Source organism: Macrobrachium nipponense, chromosome 38 (assembly GCF_015104395.2).
Source record: "Macrobrachium nipponense isolate FS-2020 chromosome 38, ASM1510439v2, whole genome shotgun sequence".
Classification (NCBI taxonomy): Eukaryota; Metazoa; Arthropoda; class Malacostraca; order Decapoda; family Palaemonidae; genus Macrobrachium; species Macrobrachium nipponense.
This window is the reverse complement of record NC_061098.1, coordinates 10,948,195-10,954,009: the sequence shown is the minus strand read 5'-3', so window position 1 is coordinate 10,954,009 and position 5,815 is coordinate 10,948,195. Positions and strand designations below refer to the sequence as shown.

General features: G+C 39.9%; 1 pseudogene; it reads left to right on the top strand.

Moving 5' to 3' along the window:
* LOC135209532 (uncharacterized) lies at positions 1–1,883 on the top strand (annotated as a pseudogene).
* The last annotated feature ends 3,932 nt before the right edge of the window (positions 1,884–5,815 follow it).

Sequence of the window (5,815 nt, the reverse complement as noted above, 5' to 3'; positions counted from 1 at the left end):
ATGACGTGCCTTAGCAAGGAGTAAGAAGTCAGCTCCTGGTGATGATGGCATCACCTATGCAGTCCTTTGCACACTCATAAAAATACCTGGCAACCCTCTCCTCCGGCTCTACAACCTCTGCCTCTGCCTGGGATATGTGCCCCTAGCATGGACTCGTAGTACAATTTATACCGTTCCCCCAAGCCTGGCACTGACAAATTTCGTCCTATCTCCCTCACCTCCTGTTTTCTGCAAAGTATTTGAACGTATCCTCCTCTCACGCCTTATGTTCTGGCTGCAAGATAAGCTTTCATCTAGAATATAAGGCTTCCTACCCCAACGAGGAACACATCATTGTCTCATGGAGCTCTACACTCGTCCCCTCTCCCCAAAACCAGTGTTGTAGCCTTCATTGATTTGAAAAGTGCATTTGATGTTGCAAATAGAGACATTATTTTAGACCAGCTTATTGATTTTGGAATCAAGGGAAACCTTTTGAGGTGGATACGTGGATATCTTCGAAATAGAGTCTCTCGTGTGCTGTTTAAGGGAGCATTGAGCACTGCAAAGGAACTTGAACTTGGTACTCCACAAGGGGGGCTACTTAGTCCGTTTTTATTTAATATCCTCCTACATCGCCTTCTTTCCTTACTTCCTAATACTGATAACACAACCATCACTTGCTACGCAGACGATATTTGCATTCATTCAACCTCCCTGGATCACTTGCAATGCTTCCTTTCTTCCTTCTACGAATCAGCATCCTCCTGTGGTCTTATCATCTCCCCAGGAAAAAGTAGAATCTTCTCCCCAAGGCCAGCAAGGAATCTACCAGAATTTACTGTGGGGAACAATGTTGTACCTTTATGCACACAGTATATTTGGGAGCGCCAGTGCAAATTACACCATCCATTCCAGCAAGACAGAGAGTACATCCCATTGTTCAAGATCTGCTGGCCCGGTTACAGCGACGCCTGACTCCTCTCAAGTGGCTTACTAATTATTCTGCAGGAGTATCTATCCCAGTTGCCAGAAACATATATATTGCTTTCATCCGCTCAGTGATAGATTATCTTTCCCCTGCACTATGTCAACTCTCCAGATCAACTCTACAGCCGCTTGAAAAATTCCAGAACCAAGCAATGAGATTCATTCTAGGTTGTCCAGCATCCACTAGAATTGTAAACATGCAACACGAACTCCGTCTCCCTCCACTCGTTGAGCGAATATACTCCAATGTCACCTACTTCAGTATCAAATGCCTGTATTACCCTCACCTGTCTCCTCACTATTCAAACATCATCAGAACTTCTCTGGATCTAGATGCACCTCGTCCACAACTACGCCAGGGGGGACGTACACTAGTTAGTACTATCTGTTCAAGCATTCGGGGGCTTGACATCAACATCGTGGCAGAGAACGTGGATCATGGCCTTGCACCCTGGCAGACTCCTGTGCCAGCAATCTCTTACACTCCAGTCTCTAAGACTGACTTGCCTCAACTTCAACAACAACGTGCATTGGAGACCATCGACAGACTATCCTCATCCCTCAGTGTAGCCCATCACCTCTACACAGACGGCTCCCTACAGCAGGATGGCAGTGCTGGATGTGCTATTTTCTCCCCCACTTTGGGAGCTGGACAGGCCGTCGCCTCCCAGTCATCAAGCTCCACGTATTGTGAACTACATGGACTTCTAGATGCAGTTATTTTAATCACACGGACTAGAAACAACGGCTTGATCATCTGCGACTCGCAACCAGCACTCCAAGCCCTTTCATCACATAAGCCAGCATACCAGCCCCTGGTTACACAAATACATAGGCAAACTAGACATGGCCAACATGAGCTCACTGGTAGTGCACTTCCTATGGATTCCCTCTCACGTGGGTCTTCTGGCTAACAACACCGTTGACCATCTCGCAAAGGCTGCCTGTCAGCTGGATCCTCCAGATGCTGATGCTCCCAGTCCATCTCTCCTGTGCTGCAGAAAAATGGTGCGCCAAGCTGCTCGCTCACCTACTCATCATCGTAGTAATGCCGAGAGAGCCACCAGTGTATCAATACAGCATTATGATCACTTCTTTCCTCACCAACACAAGTATCGCCGCAGAGGACTCATGGTTCGTCAAAATAACGTTGTTTGTGCGCGTCTTCGGCTGGTTGGCGACCAGTTGGCAGGTGGTGAGCAAGCTGGAGTTCCTCACTTCTCCTCCTGTAGGTTATGTGACGCACCCAACGCCAACACCCTGGAACACTATTGCCTGGAATGTCCACTTGTTAGTGACATATTACCCCAAAGACTCACAGTAGTTGATATATGTAAAAAATTATTGAACAGATAAATAAATTTGCTCGATGAGATCCTCATGCGCCATCCTCACTTTGGTGGATACTGAATAATCAGCTGTTATGTAATACTGATTAAAGATAGGTACAACCTACCTACGAAATCAAACTAAATTTAATTTGTATTCCATATGAATTCATTTGTATAACCTTTAATATATAGAAATGAGCAATATTATTTAATATGTACTAAATATCTGTCTATACTTTATTTGTATTCCTTTGTGTAACCCTCATTATGTGCTGTAGATGTAAACAATACTGTTTTGATATGTACTTAAATGTCTGTATATACTTTATTTTTTTACTATTTTTTTTCTTTAGGCATAACTTAATTACAATGTAGAGGTAAACAATATTACTGTATTACCATGTACTCAAATGTCTGACGCCAATGGGCGCAATAAATTGATTAAAACAAATCTCTCTCTCCAAATCTACTGATGTGTTGTTTCCTGTGGAGCCTTCCATTTTATTTATTTACCTATTTGTTTATTTATTGTTATTTAAAAACTCCATCAGGTTTATCCTAACACAGGTTTTTTTTCCTCCGTTTTAATACATAGGTTTACACACACACACACACTATTTGTCTATCTACCTTAATGCAGTGTGCTCATATATATATATATATATATATATATATATATATATATATATATATATGAATAATTATCACATCGAACCGTGATCCATTTATATATATCAATTCAAGCTACAAATGTCCTTTAATATCTAAATTCACTTTACCTCCCAAATGATATATTTTCATATATGTACCGAAGGGACGAAATTATTATCAATTAAAAAATTCCCCTTCGGTACATATATGAAAATATATCATTTGGGAGGTAAAGTGAATTTAGATATTAAAGGACATTTGTAGCTTGAATTGATATATATATATATATATATATATATACTATATATATATATATATATATATATGTGTGTGTGTGTGTGTGTGGTGCTGACTGTAATGTCTTAATTACAAGTCTGCATATTCACGGAGAAAACTATAATTAATTCGGCCATTTCCTTCGGATTATTTCTGATAAGACTGTGGATTAATCCATAATTTATCATTAGTAGCAATTTTAGTTAAATGAAAAAGGAAAAAAATAAATTTAGTTTATGTACAACAGTCACGACTGTTCTTTATGATGTATTTGCATATGTGTATTTCTAATCGGACATAAGGAGAGATAATTTAAATGGAAAATATTTGATTATTTTTTTTACCTAAAAAAGTCAGAATTTACTTTACCCTAAGAGAAATGGACCATCACGAATTCGAATAAAAGTCTCGGAGATAAGTTGTCGGTCACGAGCTTACGGGTTAAATCAATTTGAAACATCGAAATAAAAAAAAAATGGGTCAATTTTACAATATACCGTAAAGTTTGATAGATTTTATGTCGCAAGCAAATATACGCATGAAACCAATTAAAAAAATAAAAAAGTTATATTTGAAGAAAATTCTGTTTCCAGTAATCCCACATCAGCGAAAAAAAGACGCATTCCAGATAGCTATATACCTACACCATCTTATCACGATGGCAGAGCACAAGACACGGTTGCATAAGGGCCGTGATTTCTCCGTTGCATGCGCCTTAAATCTAGCCGAGACTCGTGCAATAGAGGAATAATCGCATTGCAAAGAAGAAGAAGACGAAGGAAAAAAAAACCTTAATCCAACATTTCTTTCTAATATTCCTGGGGACTCGGTCTCTCGACAGCACGAGATGAATCGAATGCAATCTTGCGGGTAAATAGCGAAGCATCGCAGTAGTACTACACACACACACACACACACACGTGAGTGCGTGCTGAGTGTGTGTGTGTGTGTGTCTGGTAGCACATTTATTAGCATTCAGCTTTCATTCTTCGAGCTATTTTGACTTTCATCGAAAAAAAACCTGGCGGTTTTTACTGTAGCCTACTGAAAATAGACCTATATATTTGATTCTTTCTGTTCAAGCGAACTTACCAATGTAACTATAAAAATGTTACCAGCAATGACATGCTAAGCTTGATTGTCGAAATTAAAAGAAAAAGAAGAAGCAACATAAGAGTAAAACTTGGGAGAGAGAGAAAAATATTCAGTGAATACAAAATATACCCGGAAACGGAAATCTCAAGTTCGCATTTTTGCAAGATCACGGAACTGGAAGTTTGAAGTTCCCAAAGAAATTCCGTTTCCTCCGTAACCCACAAAACGTGCCATTATCTTCTGAGGCGCTCTTGGAATTCTGCTATTGATTTCGCCTCTTCAAAGGAACTGGGAAATGCGACGAGATTCAACGAATTTCCGGAAGGACGAGAGACCCATGCATGGTCCGACCTCTCTGCCCGGATCGAAAGTGAAATTACCATTGGTCTGAGGGATAGATGCGTCTAAAGACACGCACAACCAGAATTTAAATAGATTACCAAAATCCTAAGCTGTGCAGGTGTACCAGTTATCTTAAAGAAACCTGTAATTAATTATACAAATATGATGTAAACAAGCAAAAACTGAGAGATAACACGGAATCTCACGGGACATATCTAATCTCCTGTGGTGGTGTTCAGCGAAGTTGCTAACGAGTCGTGACAGGAACTCGTACGTTTTCGTTTGGGTATACCCGTTAAATATTTCAGTAGATCTATTGACAACTTTACTGTGTACCAAACGTACCTTACGGACTCAGCACTTTTGTCAATAGAACTTTAATTCCTTAACACATTAAAAGTTGGCAGCAGTTGATGAAAAAATATCTTTCTCTGTTTCATTAATTTTGTACACGGCTGCTTGGGAAGACTTGTTGATAATATTCTTCTCATGCTTTTGCACGGCTAGCCTCTTTCGTCATCTGTTTGGCAGGCCCTGGAAGCATATAATCAACCGGTTATCAATACCTTCGTGTTGCAAGTCGTGCCTTAGCAAGTCCCGATCTCTTGTTACGACTTGTTCTCTATTGTTCAACGAAATCTGGGTACCTACGGTTTGTAACGAAGTTCTTAAAACACACACACACACACACACACACTTGTTTATTCATTTCTCTCAATTTTCTTTTATGCCTCTTTATCTTTATCCTTAGCATTTCCGTTTCCATCACGATTGTCTAGTCAGTGTCACTCAGTTTAGGAATTCAGAGGGATTTCAGTTATGTGATAATTTGATCTTTTAAATGTATTGATCTTATAAATGTTACGTGTCTTCCTGTGGTACGTCCGACGTCTCAAAATACAGAACGAAAGAAAAATTCGGTCTATTTTTGCCTGGAAAGGAAGCATCGCTCATGATATACATCATATATTCACCATATGAATGCTAGCATCAAAGTCGTAAGTATAAATCGATTTCGTCACCATGACGCACAGTCGCTGAACCAAACTTTTTCCAATGAGAAGCAATAAATAGAATTGTAGTGTGGACTGCACGAGGTGGAACATTACCCGACCCCCCTGGGCTGTCTGCGGGGTTGGTGTATCCGAGGG